We start from the raw sequence: 20,006 nt of genomic DNA, 5'->3' as shown, positions 1-20,006 counted from the left end.
GATTCCAGAACAGGCCCAACCCCTGCCCTCTTGCTCGCAACTCATACTTACCTGGCAGGGGAGCATCTGTGATCAACAAGGCAGATCTCCCAGGGTGAGGCTCATCCATTGCACATCGGATTTGCTGACCCCTGCGATGTCCCCAAATGCGGGATACTCGACTGCATTATTTCTGGTAGTGGGGGACTGCGTTCGCGCTATCCCCTGATTTATTGGTCAAAGAAAGAAAAAGTTTAGTGTGCAGAGTCAGCTTGTTTACACACGGAGCCCCTGGTCTTGCAGCAGAGTTTCTTAAGTCACGTGTGTGAGTAGGTAGCCTCTGAATGTTGCTGCAGTCCAGAGGGCCAGCATTCACTGGAGGGGTCAAGTGCACAGGCGCCTAGCACCGATCGGGCACGATCGGGCGTTGCCTTCACGGCGTTGCCGTGTCCTGCTGGGGAGCACCCCACCCAAGACGCTCTTGTTAAGCGGGGTGGCCTGTCGGCTCAGGAGGGCCATGGGCCCTGGGGGCCGACAGGCCAGTGGGCGCACTGCACCAGGCCTGCTCGCTATCCGACTGGGCCTGCAGGCTGGGGGCCAGGCCGGAATGTATGCAAATCTCGGGCGGAGCAGGGCCTGATGGGAGAAAGGACCTGTGCTGCAATGTGCCTCTTCTGCTGAGCTCTGCCTGCCGGAGCTTCCCCCTGAACGTGGGACAGGCAGCTCTGCAGGCGCTCGGGGCTTCCGGGAGGGCTGGGGCTGGGTCAGGGCCTGCCTTCTCACCCTCGCTTAGCGGGGATTCCAGAACAGGCCCAACCCCTGCCCTCTTGCTCGCAACTCATACTTACCTGGCAGGGGAGCATCTGTGATCAACAAGGCAGATCTCCCAGGGTGAGGCTCATCCATTGCACATCGGATTTGCTGACCCCTGCGATGTCCCCAAATGCGGGATACTCGACTGCATTATTTCTGGTAGTGGGGGACTGCGTTCGCGCTATCCCCTGATTTATTGGTCAAAGAAAGAAAAAGTTTAGTGTGCAGAGTCAGCTTGTTTACACACGGAGCCCCTGGTCTTGCAGCAGAGTTTCTTAAGTCACGTGTGTGAGTAGGTAGCCTCTGAATGTTGCTGCAGTCCAGAGGGCCAGCATTCACTGGAGGGGTCAAGTGCACAGGCGCCTAGCACCGATCGGGCACGATCGGGCGTTGCCTTCACGGCGTTGCCGTGTCCTGCTGGGGAGCACCCCACCCAAGACGCTCTTGTTAAGCGGGGTGGCCTGTCGGCTCAGGAGGGCCATGGGCCCTGGGGGCCGACAGGCCAGTGGGCGCACTGCACCAGGCCTGCTCGCTATCCGACTGGGCCTGCAGGCTGGCGGCCAGGCCGGAATTTATGCAAATCTCGTGCGGAGCAGGGCCTGATGGGAGAAAGGACCTGTGCTGCAATGTGCCTCTTCTGCTGAGCTCTGCCTGCCGGAGCTTCCCCCTGAACGTGGGACAGGCAGCTCTGCAGGCGCTCGGGGCTTCCGGGAGGGCTAGGGCTGGGTCAGGGCCTGCCTTCTCACCCTCGCTTAGCGGGGATTCCAGAACAGGCCCAACCCCTGCCCTCTTGCTCGCAACTCATACTTACCTGGCAGGGGAGCATCTGTGATCAACAAGGCAGATCTCCCAGGGTGAGGCTCATCCATTGCACATCGGATTTGCTGACCCCTGCGATGTCCCCAAATGCGGGATACTCGACTGCATTATTTCTGGTAGTGGGGGACTGCGTTCGCGCTATCCCCTGATTTATTGGTCAAAGAAAGAAAAAGTTTAGTGTGCAGAGTCAGCTTGTTTACACACGGAGCCCCTGGTCTTGCAGCAGAGTTTCTTAAGTCACGTGTGTGAGTAGGTAGCCTCTGAATGTTGCTGCAGTCCAGAGGGCCAGCATTCACTGGAGGGGTCAAGTGCACAGGCGCCTAGCACCGATCGGGCACGATCGGGCGTTGCCTTCACGGCGTTGCCGTGTCCTGCTGGGGAGCACCCCACCCAAGACGCTCTTGTTAAGCGGGGTGGCCTGTCGGCTCAGGAGGGCCATGGGCCCTGGGGGCCGACAGGCCAGTGGGCGCACTGCACCAGGCCTGCTCGCTATCCGACTGGGCCTGCAGGCTGGGGGCCAGGCCGGAATGTATGCAAATCTCGGGCGGAGCAGGGCCTGATGGGAGAAAGGACCTGTGCTGCAATGTGCCTCTTCTGCTGAGCTCTGCCTGCCGGAGCTTCCCCCTGAACGTGGGACAGGCAGCTCTGCAGGCGCTCGGGGCTTCCGGGAGGGCTGGGGCTGGGTCAGGGCCTGCCTTCTCACCCTCGCTTAGCGGGGATTCCAGAACAGGCCCAACCCCTGCCCTCTTGCTCGCAACTCATACTTACCTGGCAGGGGAGCATCTGTGATCAACAAGGCAGATCTCCCAGGGTGAGGCTCATCCATTGCACATCGGATTTGCTGACCCCTGCGATGTCCCCAAATGCGGGATACTCGACTGCATTATTTCTGGTAGTGGGGGACTGCGTTCGCGCTATCCCCTGATTTATTGGTCAAAGAAAGAAAAAGTTTAGTGTGCAGAGTCAGCTTGTTTACACACGGAGCCCCTGGTCTTGCAGCAGAGTTTCTTAAGTCACGTGTGTGAGTAGGTAGCCTCTGAATGTTGCTGCAGTCCAGAGGGCCAGCATTCACTGGAGGGGTCAAGTGCACAGGCGCCTAGCACCGATCGGGCACGATCGGGCGTTGCCTTCACGGCGTTGCCGTGTCCTGCTGGGGAGCACCCCACCCAAGACGCTCTTGTTAAGCGGGGTGGCCTGTCGGCTCAGGAGGGCCATGGGCCCTGGGGGCCGACAGGCCAGTGGGCGCACTGCACCAGGCCTGCTCGCTATCCGACTGGGCCTGCAGGCTGGGGGCCAGGCCGGAATGTATGCAAATCTCGGGCGGAGCAGGGCCTGATGGGAGAAAGGACCTGTGCTGCAATGTGCCTCTTCTGCTGAGCTCTGCCTGCCGGAGCTTCCCCCTGAACGTGGGACAGGCAGCTCTGCAGGCGCTCGGGGCTTCCGGGAGGGCTGGGGCTGGGTCAGGGCCTGCCTTCTCACCCTCGCTTAGCGGGGATTCCAGAACAGGCCCAACCCCTGCCCTCTTGCTCGCAACTCATACTTACCTGGCAGGGGAGCATCTGTGATCAACAAGGCAGATCTCCCAGGGTGAGGCTCATCCATTGCACATCGGATTTGCTGACCCCTGCGATGTCCCCAAATGCGGGATACTCGACTGCATTATTTCTGGTAGTGGGGGACTGCGTTCGCGCTATCCCCTGATTTATTGGTCAAAGAAAGAAAAAGTTTAGTGTGCAGAGTCAGCTTGTTTACACACGGAGCCCCTGGTCTTGCAGCAGAGTTTCTTAAGTCACGTGTGTGAGTAGGTAGCCTCTGAATGTTGCTGCAGTCCAGAGGGCCAGCATTCACTGGAGGGGTCAAGTGCACAGGCGCCTAGCACCGATCGGGCACGATCGGGCGTTGCCTTCACGGCGTTGCCGTGTCCTGCTGGGGAGCACCCCACCCAAGACGCTCTTGTTAAGCGGGGTGGCCTGTCGGCTCAGGAGGGCCATGGGCCCTGGGGGCCGACAGGCCAGTGGGCGCACTGCACCAGGCCTGCTCGCTATCCGACTGGGCCTGCAGGCTGGGGGCCAGGCCGGAATGTATGCAAATCTCGGGCGGAGCAGGGCCTGATGGGAGAAAGGACCTGTGCTGCAATGTGCCTCTTCTGCTGAGCTCTGCCTGCCGGAGCTTCCCCCTGAACGTGGGACAGGCAGCTCTGCAGGCGCTCGGGGCTTCCGGGAGGGCTGGGGCTGGGTCAGGGCCTGCCTTCTCACCCTCGCTTAGCGGGGATTCCAGAACAGGCCCAACCCCTGCCCTCTTGCTCGCAACTCATACTTACCTGGCAGGGGAGCATCTGTGATCAACAAGGCAGATCTCCCAGGGTGAGGCTCATCCATTGCACATCGGATTTGCTGACCCCTGCGATGTCCCCAAATGCGGGATACTCGACTGCATTATTTCTGGTAGTGGGGGACTGCGTTCGCGCTATCCCCTGATTTATTGGTCAAAGAAAGAAAAAGTTTAGTGTGCAGAGTCAGCTTGTTTACACACGGAGCCCCTGGTCTTGCAGCAGAGTTTCTTAAGTCACGTGTGTGAGTAGGTAGCCTCTGAATGTTGCTGCAGTCCAGAGGGCCAGCATTCACTGGAGGGGTCAAGTGCACAGGCGCCTAACCCCAGACTTGTGCGCCCCATGATATCAGGGGCCCCAGTAGTTCTTGAAGCCGCCCTGCCCCGCCCCGCCCGGGCTCTGTTATCACGGCCAGGCCCTCCAACCTTAAGAAGTCCCATCCAGCTCCTGGGGATTGGGGGGGGGGGGGGGTTCACTGGCTACCAGCTGCCGCCGGCCCCGTCCGAGCACCGATCGGGCACGATCGGGCGTTGCCTTCACGGCGTTGCCGTGTCCTGCTGGGGAGCACCCCACCCAAGACGCTCTTGTTAAGCGGGGTGGCCTGTCGGCTCAGGAGGGCCATGGGCCCTGGGGGCCGACAGGCCAGTGGGCGCACTGCACCAGGCCTGCTCGCTATCCGACTGGGCCTGCAGGCTGGGGGCCAGGCCGGAATGTATGCAAATCTCGGGCGGAGCAGGGCCTGATGGGAGAAAGGACCTGTGCTGCAATGTGCCTCTTCTGCTGAGCTCTGCCTGCCGGAGCTTCCCCCTGAACGTGGGACAGGCAGCTCTGCAGGCGCTCGGGGCTTCCGGGAGGGCTGGGGCTGGGTCAGGGCCTGCCTTCTCACCCTCGCTTAGCGGGGATTCCAGAACAGGCCCAACCCCTGCCCTCTTGCTCGCAACTCATACTTACCTGGCAGGGGAGCATCTGTGATCAACAAGGCAGATCTCCCAGGGTGAGGCTCATCCATTGCACATCGGATTTGCTGACCCCTGCGATGTCCCCAAATGCGGGATACTCGACTGCATTATTTCTGGTAGTGGGGGACTGCGTTCGCGCTATCCCCTGATTTATTGGTCAAAGAAAGAAAAAGTTTAGTGTGCAGAGTCAGCTTGTTTACACACGGAGCCCCTGGTCTTGCAGCAGAGTTTCTTAAGTCACGTGTGTGAGTAGGTAGCCTCTGAATGTTGCTGCAGTCCAGAGGGCCAGCATTCACTGGAGGGGTCAAGTGCACAGGCGCCTAGCACCGATCGGGCACGATCGGGCGTTGCCTTCACGGCGTTGCCGTGTCCTGCTGGGGAGCACCCCACCCAAGACGCTCTTGTTAAGCGGGGTGGCCTGTCGGCTCAGGAGGGCCATGGGCCCTGGGGGCCGACAGGCCAGTGGGCGCACTGCACCAGGCCTGCTCGCTATCCGACTGGGCCTGCAGGCTGGGGGCCAGGCCGGAATGTATGCAAATCTCGGGCGGAGCAGGGCCTGATGGGAGAAAGGACCTGTGCTGCAATGTGCCTCTTCTGCTGAGCTCTGCCTGCCGGAGCTTCCCCCTGAACGTGGGACAGGCAGCTCTGCAGGCGCTCGGGGCTTCCGGGAGGGCTGGGGCTGGGTCAGGGCCTGCCTTCTCACCCTCGCTTAGCGGGGATTCCAGAACAGGCCCAACCCCTGCCCTCTTGCTCGCAACTCATACTTACCTGGCAGGGGAGCATCTGTGATCAACAAGGCAGATCTCCCAGGGTGAGGCTCATCCATTGCACATCGGATTTGCTGACCCCTGCGATGTCCCCAAATGCGGGATACTCGACTGCATTATTTCTGGTAGTGGGGGACTGCGTTCGCGCTATCCCCTGATTTATTGGTCAAAGAAAGAAAAAGTTTAGTGTGCAGAGTCAGCTTGTTTACACACGGAGCCCCTGGTCTTGCAGCAGAGTTTCTTAAGTCACGTGTGTGAGTAGGTAGCCTCTGAATGTTGCTGCAGTCCAGAGGGCCAGCATTCACTGGAGGGGTCAAGTGCACAGGCGCCTAGCACCGATCGGGCACGATCGGGCGTTGCCTTCACGGCGTTGCCGTGTCCTGCTGGGGAGCACCCCACCCAAGACGCTCTTGTTAAGCGGGGTGGCCTGTCGGCTCAGGAGGGCCATGGGCCCTGGGGGCCGACAGGCCAGTGGGCGCACTGCACCAGGCCTGCTCGCTATCCGACTGGGCCTGCAGGCTGGGGGCCAGGCCGGAATGTATGCAAATCTCGGGCGGAGCAGGGCCTGATGGGAGAAAGGACCTGTGCTGCAATGTGCCTCTTCTGCTGAGCTCTGCCTGCCGGAGCTTCCCCCTGAACGTGGGACAGGCAGCTCTGCAGGCGCTCGGGGCTTCCGGGAGGGCTGGGGCTGGGTCAGGGCCTGCCTTCTCACCCTCGCTTAGCGGGGATTCCAGAACAGGCCCAACCCCTGCCCTCTTGCTCGCAACTCATACTTACCTGGCAGGGGAGCATCTGTGATCAACAAGGCAGATCTCCCAGGGTGAGGCTCATCCATTGCACATCGGATTTGCTGACCCCTGCGATGTCCCCAAATGCGGGATACTCGACTGCATTATTTCTGGTAGTGGGGGACTGCGTTCGCGCTATCCCCTGATTTATTGGTCAAAGAAAGAAAAAGTTTAGTGTGCAGAGTCAGCTTGTTTACACACGGAGCCCCTGGTCTTGCAGCAGAGTTTCTTAAGTCACGTGTGTGAGTAGGTAGCCTCTGAATGTTGCTGCAGTCCAGAGGGCCAGCATTCACTGGAGGGGTCAAGTGCACAGGCGCCTAGCACCGATCGGGCACGATCGGGCGTTGCCTTCACGGCGTTGCCGTGTCCTGCTGGGGAGCACCCCACCCAAGACGCTCTTGTTAAGCGGGGTGGCCTGTCGGCTCAGGAGGGCCATGGGCCCTGGGGGCCGACAGGCCAGTGGGCGCACTGCACCAGGCCTGCTCGCTATCCGACTGGGCCTGCAGGCTGGCGGCCAGGCCGGAATTTATGCAAATCTCGTGCGGAGCAGGGCCTGATGGGAGAAAGGACCTGTGCTGCAATGTGCCTCTTCTGCTGAGCTCTGCCTGCCGGAGCTTCCCCCTGAACGTGGGACAGGCAGCTCTGCAGGCGCTCGGGGCTTCCGGGAGGGCTAGGGCTGGGTCAGGGCCTGCCTTCTCACCCTCGCTTAGCGGGGATTCCAGAACAGGCCCAACCCCTGCCCTCTTGCTCGCAACTCATACTTACCTGGCAGGGGAGCATCTGTGATCAACAAGGCAGATCTCCCAGGGTGAGGCTCATCCATTGCACATCGGATTTGCTGACCCCTGCGATGTCCCCAAATGCGGGATACTCGACTGCATTATTTCTGGTAGTGGGGGACTGCGTTCGCGCTATCCCCTGATTTATTGGTCAAAGAAAGAAAAAGTTTAGTGTGCAGAGTCAGCTTGTTTACACACGGAGCCCCTGGTCTTGCAGCAGAGTTTCTTAAGTCACGTGTGTGAGTAGGTAGCCTCTGAATGTTGCTGCAGTCCAGAGGGCCAGCATTCACTGGAGGGGTCAAGTGCACAGGCGCCTAGCACCGATCGGGCACGATCGGGCGTTGCCTTCACGGCGTTGCCGTGTCCTGCTGGGGAGCACCCCACCCAAGACGCTCTTGTTAAGCGGGGTGGCCTGTCGGCTCAGGAGGGCCATGGGCCCTGGGGGCCGACAGGCCAGTGGGCGCACTGCACCAGGCCTGCTCGCTATCCGACTGGGCCTGCAGGCTGGGGGCCAGGCCGGAATGTATGCAAATCTCGGGCGGAGCAGGGCCTGATGGGAGAAAGGACCTGTGCTGCAATGTGCCTCTTCTGCTGAGCTCTGCCTGCCGGAGCTTCCCCCTGAACGTGGGACAGGCAGCTCTGCAGGCGCTCGGGGCTTCCGGGAGGGCTGGGGCTGGGTCAGGGCCTGCCTTCTCACCCTCGCTTAGCGGGGATTCCAGAACAGGCCCAACCCCTGCCCTCTTGCTCGCAACTCATACTTACCTGGCAGGGGAGCATCTGTGATCAACAAGGCAGATCTCCCAGGGTGAGGCTCATCCATTGCACATCGGATTTGCTGACCCCTGCGATGTCCCCAAATGCGGGATACTCGACTGCATTATTTCTGGTAGTGGGGGACTGCGTTCGCGCTATCCCCTGATTTATTGGTCAAAGAAAGAAAAAGTTTAGTGTGCAGAGTCAGCTTGTTTACACACGGAGCCCCTGGTCTTGCAGCAGAGTTTCTTAAGTCACGTGTGTGAGTAGGTAGCCTCTGAATGTTGCTGCAGTCCAGAGGGCCAGCATTCACTGGAGGGGTCAAGTGCACAGGCGCCTAGCACCGATCGGGCACGATCGGGCGTTGCCTTCACGGCGTTGCCGTGTCCTGCTGGGGAGCACCCCACCCAAGACGCTCTTGTTAAGCGGGGTGGCCTGTCGGCTCAGGAGGGCCATGGGCCCTGGGGGCCGACAGGCCAGTGGGCGCACTGCACCAGGCCTGCTCGCTATCCGACTGGGCCTGCAGGCTGGGGGCCAGGCCGGAATGTATGCAAATCTCGGGCGGAGCAGGGCCTGATGGGAGAAAGGACCTGTGCTGCAATGTGCCTCTTCTGCTGAGCTCTGCCTGCCGGAGCTTCCCCCTGAACGTGGGACAGGCAGCTCTGCAGGCGCTCGGGGCTTCCGGGAGGGCTGGGGCTGGGTCAGGGCCTGCCTTCTCACCCTCGCTTAGCGGGGATTCCAGAACAGGCCCAACCCCTGCCCTCTTGCTCGCAACTCATACTTACCTGGCAGGGGAGCATCTGTGATCAACAAGGCAGATCTCCCAGGGTGAGGCTCATCCATTGCACATCGGATTTGCTGACCCCTGCGATGTCCCCAAATGCGGGATACTCGACTGCATTATTTCTGGTAGTGGGGGACTGCGTTCGCGCTATCCCCTGATTTATTGGTCAAAGAAAGAAAAAGTTTAGTGTGCAGAGTCAGCTTGTTTACACACGGAGCCCCTGGTCTTGCAGCAGAGTTTCTTAAGTCACGTGTGTGAGTAGGTAGCCTCTGAATGTTGCTGCAGTCCAGAGGGCCAGCATTCACTGGAGGGGTCAAGTGCACAGGCGCCTAGCACCGATCGGGCACGATCGGGCGTTGCCTTCACGGCGTTGCCGTGTCCTGCTGGGGAGCACCCCACCCAAGACGCTCTTGTTAAGCGGGGTGGCCTGTCGGCTCAGGAGGGCCATGGGCCCTGGGGGCCGACAGGCCAGTGGGCGCACTGCACCAGGCCTGCTCGCTATCCGACTGGGCCTGCAGGCTGGCGGCCAGGCCGGAATTTATGCAAATCTCGTGCGGAGCAGGGCCTGATGGGAGAAAGGACCTGTGCTGCAATGTGCCTCTTCTGCTGAGCTCTGCCTGCCGGAGCTTCCCCCTGAACGTGGGACAGGCAGCTCTGCAGGCGCTCGGGGCTTCCGGGAGGGCTAGGGCTGGGTCAGGGCCTGCCTTCTCACCCTCGCTTAGCGGGGATTCCAGAACAGGCCCAACCCCTGCCCTCTTGCTCGCAACTCATACTTACCTGGCAGGGGAGCATCTGTGATCAACAAGGCAGATCTCCCAGGGTGAGGCTCATCCATTGCACATCGGATTTGCTGACCCCTGCGATGTCCCCAAATGCGGGATACTCGACTGCATTATTTCTGGTAGTGGGGGACTGCGTTCGCGCTATCCCCTGATTTATTGGTCAAAGAAAGAAAAAGTTTAGTGTGCAGAGTCAGCTTGTTTACACACGGAGCCCCTGGTCTTGCAGCAGAGTTTCTTAAGTCACGTGTGTGAGTAGGTAGCCTCTGAATGTTGCTGCAGTCCAGAGGGCCAGCATTCACTGGAGGGGTCAAGTGCACAGGCGCCTAGCACCGATCGGGCACGATCGGGCGTTGCCTTCACGGCGTTGCCGTGTCCTGCTGGGGAGCACCCCACCCAAGACGCTCTTGTTAAGCGGGGTGGCCTGTCGGCTCAGGAGGGCCATGGGCCCTGGGGGCCGACAGGCCAGTGGGCGCACTGCACCAGGCCTGCTCGCTATCCGACTGGGCCTGCAGGCTGGGGGCCAGGCCGGAATGTATGCAAATCTCGGGCGGAGCAGGGCCTGATGGGAGAAAGGACCTGTGCTGCAATGTGCCTCTTCTGCTGAGCTCTGCCTGCCGGAGCTTCCCCCTGAACGTGGGACAGGCAGCTCTGCAGGCGCTCGGGGCTTCCGGGAGGGCTGGGGCTGGGTCAGGGCCTGCCTTCTCACCCTCGCTTAGCGGGGATTCCAGAACAGGCCCAACCCCTGCCCTCTTGCTCGCAACTCATACTTACCTGGCAGGGGAGCATCTGTGATCAACAAGGCAGATCTCCCAGGGTGAGGCTCATCCATTGCACATCGGATTTGCTGACCCCTGCGATGTCCCCAAATGCGGGATACTCGACTGCATTATTTCTGGTAGTGGGGGACTGCGTTCGCGCTATCCCCTGATTTATTGGTCAAAGAAAGAAAAAGTTTAGTGTGCAGAGTCAGCTTGTTTACACACGGAGCCCCTGGTCTTGCAGCAGAGTTTCTTAAGTCACGTGTGTGAGTAGGTAGCCTCTGAATGTTGCTGCAGTCCAGAGGGCCAGCATTCACTGGAGGGGTCAAGTGCACAGGCGCCTAGCACCGATCGGGCACGATCGGGCGTTGCCTTCACGGCGTTGCCGTGTCCTGCTGGGGAGCACCCCACCCAAGACGCTCTTGTTAAGCGGGGTGGCCTGTCGGCTCAGGAGGGCCATGGGCCCTGGGGGCCGACAGGCCAGTGGGCGCACTGCACCAGGCCTGCTCGCTATCCGACTGGGCCTGCAGGCTGGGGGCCAGGCCGGAATGTATGCAAATCTCGGGCGGAGCAGGGCCTGATGGGAGAAAGGACCTGTGCTGCAATGTGCCTCTTCTGCTGAGCTCTGCCTGCCGGAGCTTCCCCCTGAACGTGGGACAGGCAGCTCTGCAGGCGCTCGGGGCTTCCGGGAGGGCTGGGGCTGGGTCAGGGCCTGCCTTCTCACCCTCGCTTAGCGGGGATTCCAGAACAGGCCCAACCCCTGCCCTCTTGCTCGCAACTCATACTTACCTGGCAGGGGAGCATCTGTGATCAACAAGGCAGATCTCCCAGGGTGAGGCTCATCCATTGCACATCGGATTTGCTGACCCCTGCGATGTCCCCAAATGCGGGATACTCGACTGCATTATTTCTGGTAGTGGGGGACTGCGTTCGCGCTATCCCCTGATTTATTGGTCAAAGAAAGAAAAAGTTTAGTGTGCAGAGTCAGCTTGTTTACACACGGAGCCCCTGGTCTTGCAGCAGAGTTTCTTAAGTCACGTGTGTGAGTAGGTAGCCTCTGAATGTTGCTGCAGTCCAGAGGGCCAGCATTCACTGGAGGGGTCAAGTGCACAGGCGCCTAGCACCGATCGGGCACGATCGGGCGTTGCCTTCACGGCGTTGCCGTGTCCTGCTGGGGAGCACCCCACCCAAGACGCTCTTGTTAAGCGGGGTGGCCTGTCGGCTCAGGAGGGCCATGGGCCCTGGGGGCCGACAGGCCAGTGGGCGCACTGCACCAGGCCTGCTCGCTATCCGACTGGGCCTGCAGGCTGGGGGCCAGGCCGGAATGTATGCAAATCTCGGGCGGAGCAGGGCCTGATGGGAGAAAGGACCTGTGCTGCAATGTGCCTCTTCTGCTGAGCTCTGCCTGCCGGAGCTTCCCCCTGAACGTGGGACAGGCAGCTCTGCAGGCGCTCGGGGCTTCCGGGAGGGCTGGGGCTGGGTCAGGGCCTGCCTTCTCACCCTCGCTTAGCGGGGATTCCAGAACAGGCCCAACCCCTGCCCTCTTGCTCGCAACTCATACTTACCTGGCAGGGGAGCATCTGTGATCAACAAGGCAGATCTCCCAGGGTGAGGCTCATCCATTGCACATCGGATTTGCTGACCCCTGCGATGTCCCCAAATGCGGGATACTCGACTGCATTATTTCTGGTAGTGGGGGACTGCGTTCGCGCTATCCCCTGATTTATTGGTCAAAGAAAGAAAAAGTTTAGTGTGCAGAGTCAGCTTGTTTACACACGGAGCCCCTGGTCTTGCAGCAGAGTTTCTTAAGTCACGTGTGTGAGTAGGTAGCCTCTGAATGTTGCTGCAGTCCAGAGGGCCAGCATTCACTGGAGGGGTCAAGTGCACAGGCGCCTAACCCCAGACTTGTGCGCCCCATGATATCAGGGGCCCCAGTAGTTCTTGAAGCCGCCCTGCCCCGCCCCGCCCGGGCTCTGTTATCACGGCCAGGCCCTCCAACCTTAAGAAGTCCCATCCAGCTCCTGGGGATTGGGGGGGGGGGGGGGTTCACTGGCTACCAGCTGCCGCCGGCCCCGTCCGAGCACCGATCGGGCACGATCGGGCGTTGCCTTCACGGCGTTGCCGTGTCCTGCTGGGGAGCACCCCACCCAAGACGCTCTTGTTAAGCGGGGTGGCCTGTCGGCTCAGGAGGGCCATGGGCCCTGGGGGCCGACAGGCCAGTGGGCGCACTGCACCAGGCCTGCTCGCTATCCGACTGGGCCTGCAGGCTGGGGGCCAGGCCGGAATGTATGCAAATCTCGGGCGGAGCAGGGCCTGATGGGAGAAAGGACCTGTGCTGCAATGTGCCTCTTCTGCTGAGCTCTGCCTGCCGGAGCTTCCCCCTGAACGTGGGACAGGCAGCTCTGCAGGCGCTCGGGGCTTCCGGGAGGGCTGGGGCTGGGTCAGGGCCTGCCTTCTCACCCTCGCTTAGCGGGGATTCCAGAACAGGCCCAACCCCTGCCCTCTTGCTCGCAACTCATACTTACCTGGCAGGGGAGCATCTGTGATCAACAAGGCAGATCTCCCAGGGTGAGGCTCATCCATTGCACATCGGATTTGCTGACCCCTGCGATGTCCCCAAATGCGGGATACTCGACTGCATTATTTCTGGTAGTGGGGGACTGCGTTCGCGCTATCCCCTGATTTATTGGTCAAAGAAAGAAAAAGTTTAGTGTGCAGAGTCAGCTTGTTTACACACGGAGCCCCTGGTCTTGCAGCAGAGTTTCTTAAGTCACGTGTGTGAGTAGGTAGCCTCTGAATGTTGCTGCAGTCCAGAGGGCCAGCATTCACTGGAGGGGTCAAGTGCACAGGCGCCTAGCACCGATCGGGCACGATCGGGCGTTGCCTTCACGGCGTTGCCGTGTCCTGCTGGGGAGCACCCCACCCAAGACGCTCTTGTTAAGCGGGGTGGCCTGTCGGCTCAGGAGGGCCATGGGCCCTGGGGGCCGACAGGCCAGTGGGCGCACTGCACCAGGCCTGCTCGCTATCCGACTGGGCCTGCAGGCTGGGGGCCAGGCCGGAATGTATGCAAATCTCGGGCGGAGCAGGGCCTGATGGGAGAAAGGACCTGTGCTGCAATGTGCCTCTTCTGCTGAGCTCTGCCTGCCGGAGCTTCCCCCTGAACGTGGGACAGGCAGCTCTGCAGGCGCTCGGGGCTTCCGGGAGGGCTGGGGCTGGGTCAGGGCCTGCCTTCTCACCCTCGCTTAGCGGGGATTCCAGAACAGGCCCAACCCCTGCCCTCTTGCTCGCAACTCATACTTACCTGGCAGGGGAGCATCTGTGATCAACAAGGCAGATCTCCCAGGGTGAGGCTCATCCATTGCACATCGGATTTGCTGACCCCTGCGATGTCCCCAAATGCGGGATACTCGACTGCATTATTTCTGGTAGTGGGGGACTGCGTTCGCGCTATCCCCTGATTTATTGGTCAAAGAAAGAAAAAGTTTAGTGTGCAGAGTCAGCTTGTTTACACACGGAGCCCCTGGTCTTGCAGCAGAGTTTCTTAAGTCACGTGTGTGAGTAGGTAGCCTCTGAATGTTGCTGCAGTCCAGAGGGCCAGCATTCACTGGAGGGGTCAAGTGCACAGGCGCCTAGCACCGATCGGGCACGATCGGGCGTTGCCTTCACGGCGTTGCCGTGTCCTGCTGGGGAGCACCCCACCCAAGACGCTCTTGTTAAGCGGGGTGGCCTGTCGGCTCAGGAGGGCCATGGGCCCTGGGGGCCGACAGGCCAGTGGGCGCACTGCACCAGGCCTGCTCGCTATCCGACTGGGCCTGCAGGCTGGCGGCCAGGCCGGAATTTATGCAAATCTCGTGCGGAGCAGGGCCTGATGGGAGAAAGGACCTGTGCTGCAATGTGCCTCTTCTGCTGAGCTCTGCCTGCCGGAGCTTCCCCCTGAACGTGGGACAGGCAGCTCTGCAGGCGCTCGGGGCTTCCGGGAGGGCTAGGGCTGGGTCAGGGCCTGCCTTCTCACCCTCGCTTAGCGGGGATTCCAGAACAGGCCCAACCCCTGCCCTCTTGCTCGCAACTCATACTTACCTGGCAGGGGAGCATCTGTGATCAACAAGGCAGATCTCCCAGGGTGAGGCTCATCCATTGCACATCGGATTTGCTGACCCCTGCGATGTCCCCAAATGCGGGATACTCGACTGCATTATTTCTGGTAGTGGGGGACTGCGTTCGCGCTATCCCCTGATTTATTGGTCAAAGAAAGAAAAAGTTTAGTGTGCAGAGTCAGCTTGTTTACACACGGAGCCCCTGGTCTTGCAGCAGAGTTTCTTAAGTCACGTGTGTGAGTAGGTAGCCTCTGAATGTTGCTGCAGTCCAGAGGGCCAGCATTCACTGGAGGGGTCAAGTGCACAGGCGCCTAACCCCAGACTTGTGCGCCCCATGATATCAGGGGCCCCAGTAGTTCTTGAAGCCGCCCTGCCCCGCCCCGCCCGGGCTCTGTTATCACGGCCAGGCCCTCCAACCTTAAGAAGTCCCATCCAGCTCCTGGGGATTGGGGGGGGGGGGGTTCACTGGCTACCAGCTGCCGCCGGCCCCGTCCGAGCACCGATCGGGCACGATCGGGCGTTGCCTTCACGGCGTTGCCGTGTCCTGCTGGGGAGCACCCCACCCAAGACGCTCTTGTTAAGCGGGGTGGCCTGTCGGCTCAGGAGGGCCATGGGCCCTGGGGGCCGACAGGCCAGTGGGCGCACTGCACCAGGCCTGCTCGCTATCCGACTGGGCCTGCAGGCTGGGGGCCAGGCCGGAATGTATGCAAATCTCGGGCGGAGCAGGGCCTGATGGGAGAAAGGACCTGTGCTGCAATGTGCCTCTTCTGCTGAGCTCTGCCTGCCGGAGCTTCCCCCTGAACGTGGGACAGGCAGCTCTGCAGGCGCTCGGGGCTTCCGGGAGGGCTGGGGCTGGGTCAGGGCCTGCCTTCTCACCCTCGCTTAGCGGGGATTCCAGAACAGGCCCAACCCCTGCCCTCTTGCTCGCAACTCATACTTACCTGGCAGGGGAGCATCTGTGATCAACAAGGCAGATCTCCCAGGGTGAGGCTCATCCATTGCACATCGGATTTGCTGACCCCTGCGATGTCCCCAAATGCGGGATACTCGACTGCATTATTTCTGGTAGTGGGGGACTGCGTTCGCGCTATCCCCTGATTTATTGGTCAAAGAAAGAAAAAGTTTAGTGTGCAGAGTCAGCTTGTTTACACACGGAGCCCCTGGTCTTGCAGCAGAGTTTCTTAAGTCACGTGTGTGAGTAGGTAGCCTCTGAATGTTGCTGCAGTCCAGAGGGCCAGCATTCACTGGAGGGGTCAAGTGCACAGGCGCCTAACCCCAGACTTGTGCGCCCCATGATATCAGGGGCCCCAGTAGTTCTTGAAGCCGCCCTGCCCCGCCCCGCCCGGGCTCTGTTATCACGGCCAGGCCCTCCAACCTTAAGAAGTCCCATCCAGCTCCTGGGGATTGGGGGGGGGGGGGGGTTCACTGGCTACCAGCTGCCGCCGGCCCCGTCCGAGCACCGATCGGGCACGATCGGGCGTTGCCTTCACGGCGTTGCCGTGTCCTGCTGGGGAGCACCCCACCCAAGACGCTCTTGTTAAGCGGGGTGGCCTGTCGGCTCAGGAGGGCCATGGGCCCTGGGGGCCGACAGGCCAGTGGGCGCACTGCACCAGGCCTGCTCGCTATCCGACTGGGCCTGCAGGCTGGGGGCCAGGCCGGAATGTATGCAAATCTCGGGCGGAGCAGGGCCTGATGGGAGAAAGGACCTGTGCTGCAATGTGCCTCTTCTGCTGAGCTCTGCCTGCCGGAGCTTCCCCCTGAACGTGGGACAGGCAGCTCTGCAGGCGCTCGGGGCTTCCGGGAGGGCTGGGGCTGGGTCAGGGCCTGCCTTCTCACCCTCGCTTAGCGGGGATTCCAGAACAGGCCCAACCCCTGCCCTCTTGCTCGCAACTCATACTTACCTGGCAGGGGAGCATCTGTGATCAACAAGGCAGATCTCCCAGGGTGAGGCTCATCCATTGCACATCGGATTTGCTGACCCCTGCGATGTCCCCAAATGCGGGATACTCGACTGCATTATTTCTGGTAGTGGGGGACTGCGTTCGCGCTATCCCCTGATTTATTGGTCAAAGAAAGAAAAAGTTTAGTGTGCAGAGTCAGCTTGTTTACACACGGAGCCCCTGGTCTTGCAGCAGAGTTTCTTAAGTCACGTGTGTGAGTAGGTAGCCTCTGAATGTTGCTGCAGTCCAGAGGGCCAGCATTCACTGGAGGGGTCAAGTGCACAGGCGCCTAGCACCGATCGGGCACGATCGGGCGTTGCCTTCACGGCGTTGCCGTGTCCTGCTGGGGAGCACCCCACCCAAGACGCTCTTGTTAAGCGGGGTGGCCTGTCGGCTCAGGAGGGCCATGGGCCCTGGGGGCCGACAGGCCAGTGGGCGCACTGCACCAGGCCTGCTCGCTATCCGACTGGGCCTGCAGGCTGGGGGCCAGGCCGGAATGTATGCAAATCTCGGGCGGAGCAGGGCCTGATGGGAGAAAGGACCTGTGCTGCAATGTGCCTCTTCTGCTGAGCTCTGCCTGCCGGAGCTTCCCCCTGAACGTGGGACAGGCAGCTCTGCAGGCGCTCGGGGCTTCCGGGAGGGCTGGGGCTGGGTCAGGGCCTGCCTTCTCACCCTCGCTTAGCGGGGATTCCAGAACAGGCCCAACCCCTGCCCTCTTGCTCGCAACTCATACTTACCTGGCAGGGGAGCATCTGTGATCAACAAGGCAGATCTCCCAGGGTGAGGCTCATCCATTGCACATCGGATTTGCTGACCCCTGCGATGTCCCCAAATGCGGGATACTCGACTGCATTATTTCTGGTAGTGGGGGACTGCGTTCGCGCTATCCCCTGATTTATTGGTCAAAGAAAGAAAAAGTTTAGTGTGCAGAGTCAGCTTGTTTACACACGGAGCCCCTGGTCTTGCAGCAGAGTTTCTTAAGTCACGTGTGTGAGTAGGTAGCCTCTGAATGTTGCTGCAGTCCAGAGGGCCAGCATTCACTGGAGGGGTCAAGTGCACAGGCGCCTAGCACCGATCGGGCACGATCGGGCGTTGCCTTCACGGCGTTGCCGTGTCCTGCTGGGGAGCACCCCACCCAAGACGCTCTTGTTAAGCGGGGTGGCCTGTCGGCTCAGGAGGGCCATGGGCCCTGGGGGCCGACAGGCCAGTGGGCGCACTGCACCAGGCCTGCTCGCTATCCGACTGGGCCTGCAGGCTGGCGGCCAGGCCGGAATTTATGCAAATCTCGTGCGGAGCAGGGCCTGATGGGAGAAAGGACCTGTGCTGCAATGTGCCTCTTCTGCTGAGCTCTGCCTGCCGGAGCTTCCCCCTGAACGTGGGACAGGCAGCTCTGCAGGCGCTCGGGGCTTCCGGGAGGGCTAGGGCTGGGTCAGGGCCTGCCTTCTCACCCTCGCTTAGCGGGGATTCCAGAACAGGCCCAACCCCTGCCCTCTTGCTCGCAACTCATACTTACCTGGCAGGGGAGCATCTGTGATCAACAAGGCAGATCTCCCAGGGTGAGGCTCATCCATTGCACATCGGATTTGCTGACCCCTGCGATGTCCCCAAATGCGGGATACTCGACTGCATTATTTCTGGTAGTGGGGGACTGCGTTCGCGCTATCCCCTGATTTATTGGTCAAAGAAAGAAAAAGTTTAGTGTGCAGAGTCAGCTTGTTTACACACGGAGCCCCTGGTCTTGCAGCAGAGTTTCTTAAGTCACGTGTGTGAGTAGGTAGCCTCTGAATGTTGCTGCAGTCCAGAGGGCCAGCATTCACTGGAGGGGTCAAGTGCACAGGCGCCTAGCACCGATCGGGCACGATCGGGCGTTGCCTTCACGGCGTTGCCGTGTCCTGCTGGGGAGCACCCCACCCAAGACGCTCTTGTTAAGCGGGGTGGCCTGTCGGCTCAGGAGGGCCATGGGCCCTGGGGGCCGACAGGCCAGTGGGCGCACTGCACCAGGCCTGCTCGCTATCCGACTGGGCCTGCAGGCTGGGGGCCAGGCCGGAATGTATGCAAATCTCGGGCGGAGCAGGGCCTGATGGGAGAAAGGACCTGTGCTGCAATGTGCCTCTTCTGCTGAGCTCTGCCTGCCGGAGCTTCCCCCTGAACGTGGGACAGGCAGCTCTGCAGGCGCTCGGGGCTTCCGGGAGGGCTGGGGCTGGGTCAGGGCCTGCCTTCTCACCCTCGCTTAGCGGGGATTCCAGAACAGGCCCAACCCCTGCCCTCTTGCTCGCAACTCATACTTACCTGGCAGGGGAGCATCTGTGATCAACAAGGCAGATCTCCCAGGGTGAGGCTCATCCATTGCACATCGGATTTGCTGACCCCTGCGATGTCCCCAAATGCGGGATACTCGACTGCATTATTTCTGGTAGTGGGGGACTGCGTTCGCGCTATCCCCTGATTTATTGGTCAAAGAAAGAAAAAGTTTAGTGTGCAGAGTCAGCTTGTTTACACACGGAGCCCCTGGTCTTGCAGCAGAGTTTCTTAAGTCACGTGTGTGAGTAGGTAGCCTCTGAATGTTGCTGCAGTCCAGAGGGCCAGCATTCACTGGAGGGGTCAAGTGCACAGGCGCCTAGCACCGATCGGGCACGATCGGGCGTTGCCTTCACGGCGTTGCCGTGTCCTGCTGGGGAGCACCCCACCCAAGACGCTCTTGTTAAGCGGGGTGGCCTGTCGGCTCAGGAGGGCCATGGGCCCTGGGGGCCGACAGGCCAGTGGGCGCACTGCACCAGGCCTGCTCGCTATCCGACTGGGCCTGCAGGCTGGGGGCCAGGCCGGAATGTATGCAAATCTCGGGCGGAGCAGGGCCTGATGGGAGAAAGGACCTGTGCTGCAATGTGCCTCTTCTGCTGAGCTCTGCCTGCCGGAGCTTCCCCCTGAACGTGGGACAGGCAGCTCTGCAGGCGCTCGGGGCTTCCGGGAGGGCTGGGGCTGGGTCAGGGCCTGCCTTCTCACCCTCGCTTAGCGGGGATTCCAGAACAGGCCCAACCCCTGCCCTCTTGCTCGCAACTCATACTTACCTGGCAGGGGAGCATCTGTGATCAACAAGGCAGATCTCCCAGGGTGAGGCTCATCCATTGCACATCGGATTTGCTGACCCCTGCGATGTCCCCAAATGCGGGATACTCGACTGCATTATTTCTGGTAGTGGGGGACTGCGTTCGCGCTATCCCCTGATTTATTGGTCAAAGAAAGAAAAAGTTTAGTGTGCAGAGTCAGCTTGTTTACACACGGAGCCCCTGGTCTTGCAGCAGAGTTTCTTAAGTCACGTGTGTGAGTAGGTAGCCTCTGAATGTTGCTGCAGTCCAGAGGGCCAGCATTCACTGGAGGGGTCAAGTGCACAGGCGCCTAGCACCGATCGGGCACGATCGGGCGTTGCCTTCACGGCGTTGCCGTGTCCTGCTGGGGAGCACCCCACCCAAGACGCTCTTGTTAAGCGGGGTGGCCTGTCGGCTCAGGAGGGCCATGGGCCCTGGGGGCCGACAGGCCAGTGGGCGCACTGCACCAGGCCTGCTCGCTATCCGACTGGGCCTGCAGGCTGGGGGCCAGGCCGGAATGTATGCAAATCTCGGGCGGAGCAGGGCCTGATGGGAGAAAGGACCTGTGCTGCAATGTGC

At 60.8% G+C, this 20,006-nt stretch overlaps 25 non-coding genes across 25 annotated transcripts; all 25 read left to right on the top strand.

Moving 5' to 3' along the window:
- The first annotated feature begins 43 nt into the window (after positions 1–43).
- LOC138499405 (U1 spliceosomal RNA) lies at positions 44–207 on the top strand. The gene has a single exon (XR_011279409.1). It is a non-coding gene; the product is annotated as a U1 spliceosomal RNA (small nuclear RNA).
- A 612-nt stretch (positions 208–819) lies between these two features.
- On the top strand, positions 820–983 carry LOC138499404 (U1 spliceosomal RNA). Its single transcript, XR_011279408.1, has one exon. It is a non-coding gene; the product is annotated as a U1 spliceosomal RNA (small nuclear RNA).
- A 612-nt stretch (positions 984–1,595) lies between these two features.
- Positions 1,596–1,759, top strand: LOC138499402 (U1 spliceosomal RNA). The gene has a single exon (XR_011279407.1). It is a non-coding gene; the product is annotated as a U1 spliceosomal RNA (small nuclear RNA).
- Positions 1,760–2,371: 612 nt separating this feature from the next.
- LOC138499401 (U1 spliceosomal RNA) lies at positions 2,372–2,535 on the top strand. The gene has a single exon (XR_011279406.1). It is a non-coding gene; the product is annotated as a U1 spliceosomal RNA (small nuclear RNA).
- Positions 2,536–3,147: 612 nt separating this feature from the next.
- LOC138499399 (U1 spliceosomal RNA) lies at positions 3,148–3,311 on the top strand. The gene has a single exon (XR_011279405.1). It is a non-coding gene; the product is annotated as a U1 spliceosomal RNA (small nuclear RNA).
- Positions 3,312–3,923: 612 nt separating this feature from the next.
- On the top strand, positions 3,924–4,087 carry LOC138499398 (U1 spliceosomal RNA). Its single transcript, XR_011279404.1, has one exon. It is a non-coding gene; the product is annotated as a U1 spliceosomal RNA (small nuclear RNA).
- A 796-nt stretch (positions 4,088–4,883) lies between these two features.
- On the top strand, positions 4,884–5,047 carry LOC138499397 (U1 spliceosomal RNA). Its single transcript, XR_011279403.1, has one exon. It is a non-coding gene; the product is annotated as a U1 spliceosomal RNA (small nuclear RNA).
- Positions 5,048–5,659: 612 nt separating this feature from the next.
- LOC138499396 (U1 spliceosomal RNA) lies at positions 5,660–5,823 on the top strand. The gene has a single exon (XR_011279402.1). It is a non-coding gene; the product is annotated as a U1 spliceosomal RNA (small nuclear RNA).
- Positions 5,824–6,435: 612 nt separating this feature from the next.
- On the top strand, positions 6,436–6,599 carry LOC138499395 (U1 spliceosomal RNA). Its single transcript, XR_011279401.1, has one exon. It is a non-coding gene; the product is annotated as a U1 spliceosomal RNA (small nuclear RNA).
- A 612-nt stretch (positions 6,600–7,211) lies between these two features.
- On the top strand, positions 7,212–7,375 carry LOC138499393 (U1 spliceosomal RNA). The gene has a single exon (XR_011279399.1). It is a non-coding gene; the product is annotated as a U1 spliceosomal RNA (small nuclear RNA).
- A 612-nt stretch (positions 7,376–7,987) lies between these two features.
- On the top strand, positions 7,988–8,151 carry LOC138499391 (U1 spliceosomal RNA). Its single transcript, XR_011279398.1, has one exon. It is a non-coding gene; the product is annotated as a U1 spliceosomal RNA (small nuclear RNA).
- Positions 8,152–8,763: 612 nt separating this feature from the next.
- On the top strand, positions 8,764–8,927 carry LOC138499390 (U1 spliceosomal RNA). The gene has a single exon (XR_011279397.1). It is a non-coding gene; the product is annotated as a U1 spliceosomal RNA (small nuclear RNA).
- Positions 8,928–9,539: 612 nt separating this feature from the next.
- Positions 9,540–9,703, top strand: LOC138499389 (U1 spliceosomal RNA). The gene has a single exon (XR_011279396.1). It is a non-coding gene; the product is annotated as a U1 spliceosomal RNA (small nuclear RNA).
- A 612-nt stretch (positions 9,704–10,315) lies between these two features.
- Positions 10,316–10,479, top strand: LOC138499388 (U1 spliceosomal RNA). The gene has a single exon (XR_011279395.1). It is a non-coding gene; the product is annotated as a U1 spliceosomal RNA (small nuclear RNA).
- Positions 10,480–11,091: 612 nt separating this feature from the next.
- Positions 11,092–11,255, top strand: LOC138499387 (U1 spliceosomal RNA). Its single transcript, XR_011279394.1, has one exon. It is a non-coding gene; the product is annotated as a U1 spliceosomal RNA (small nuclear RNA).
- A 612-nt stretch (positions 11,256–11,867) lies between these two features.
- Positions 11,868–12,031, top strand: LOC138499386 (U1 spliceosomal RNA). Its single transcript, XR_011279393.1, has one exon. It is a non-coding gene; the product is annotated as a U1 spliceosomal RNA (small nuclear RNA).
- Positions 12,032–12,827: 796 nt separating this feature from the next.
- Positions 12,828–12,991, top strand: LOC138499385 (U1 spliceosomal RNA). The gene has a single exon (XR_011279392.1). It is a non-coding gene; the product is annotated as a U1 spliceosomal RNA (small nuclear RNA).
- A 612-nt stretch (positions 12,992–13,603) lies between these two features.
- On the top strand, positions 13,604–13,767 carry LOC138499384 (U1 spliceosomal RNA). Its single transcript, XR_011279391.1, has one exon. It is a non-coding gene; the product is annotated as a U1 spliceosomal RNA (small nuclear RNA).
- Positions 13,768–14,379: 612 nt separating this feature from the next.
- Positions 14,380–14,543, top strand: LOC138499383 (U1 spliceosomal RNA). The gene has a single exon (XR_011279390.1). It is a non-coding gene; the product is annotated as a U1 spliceosomal RNA (small nuclear RNA).
- Positions 14,544–15,337: 794 nt separating this feature from the next.
- LOC138499380 (U1 spliceosomal RNA) lies at positions 15,338–15,501 on the top strand. Its single transcript, XR_011279388.1, has one exon. It is a non-coding gene; the product is annotated as a U1 spliceosomal RNA (small nuclear RNA).
- A 796-nt stretch (positions 15,502–16,297) lies between these two features.
- LOC138499379 (U1 spliceosomal RNA) lies at positions 16,298–16,461 on the top strand. Its single transcript, XR_011279387.1, has one exon. It is a non-coding gene; the product is annotated as a U1 spliceosomal RNA (small nuclear RNA).
- Positions 16,462–17,073: 612 nt separating this feature from the next.
- On the top strand, positions 17,074–17,237 carry LOC138499378 (U1 spliceosomal RNA). The gene has a single exon (XR_011279386.1). It is a non-coding gene; the product is annotated as a U1 spliceosomal RNA (small nuclear RNA).
- Positions 17,238–17,849: 612 nt separating this feature from the next.
- LOC138499377 (U1 spliceosomal RNA) lies at positions 17,850–18,013 on the top strand. The gene has a single exon (XR_011279385.1). It is a non-coding gene; the product is annotated as a U1 spliceosomal RNA (small nuclear RNA).
- A 612-nt stretch (positions 18,014–18,625) lies between these two features.
- On the top strand, positions 18,626–18,789 carry LOC138499376 (U1 spliceosomal RNA). The gene has a single exon (XR_011279384.1). It is a non-coding gene; the product is annotated as a U1 spliceosomal RNA (small nuclear RNA).
- A 612-nt stretch (positions 18,790–19,401) lies between these two features.
- LOC138499375 (U1 spliceosomal RNA) lies at positions 19,402–19,565 on the top strand. The gene has a single exon (XR_011279383.1). It is a non-coding gene; the product is annotated as a U1 spliceosomal RNA (small nuclear RNA).
- Positions 19,566–20,006: the final 441 nt, after the last annotated feature.

The sequence above is a fragment of the Ambystoma mexicanum genome, chromosome 5q (genome assembly GCF_040938575.1).
Source record: "Ambystoma mexicanum isolate Mex_15411 chromosome 5q, UKY_AmexF1_1, whole genome shotgun sequence".
NCBI classification, from domain to species: Eukaryota; Metazoa; Chordata; class Amphibia; order Caudata; family Ambystomatidae; genus Ambystoma; species Ambystoma mexicanum.
This window is presented reverse-complemented; position numbering and strand designations above follow the sequence as displayed.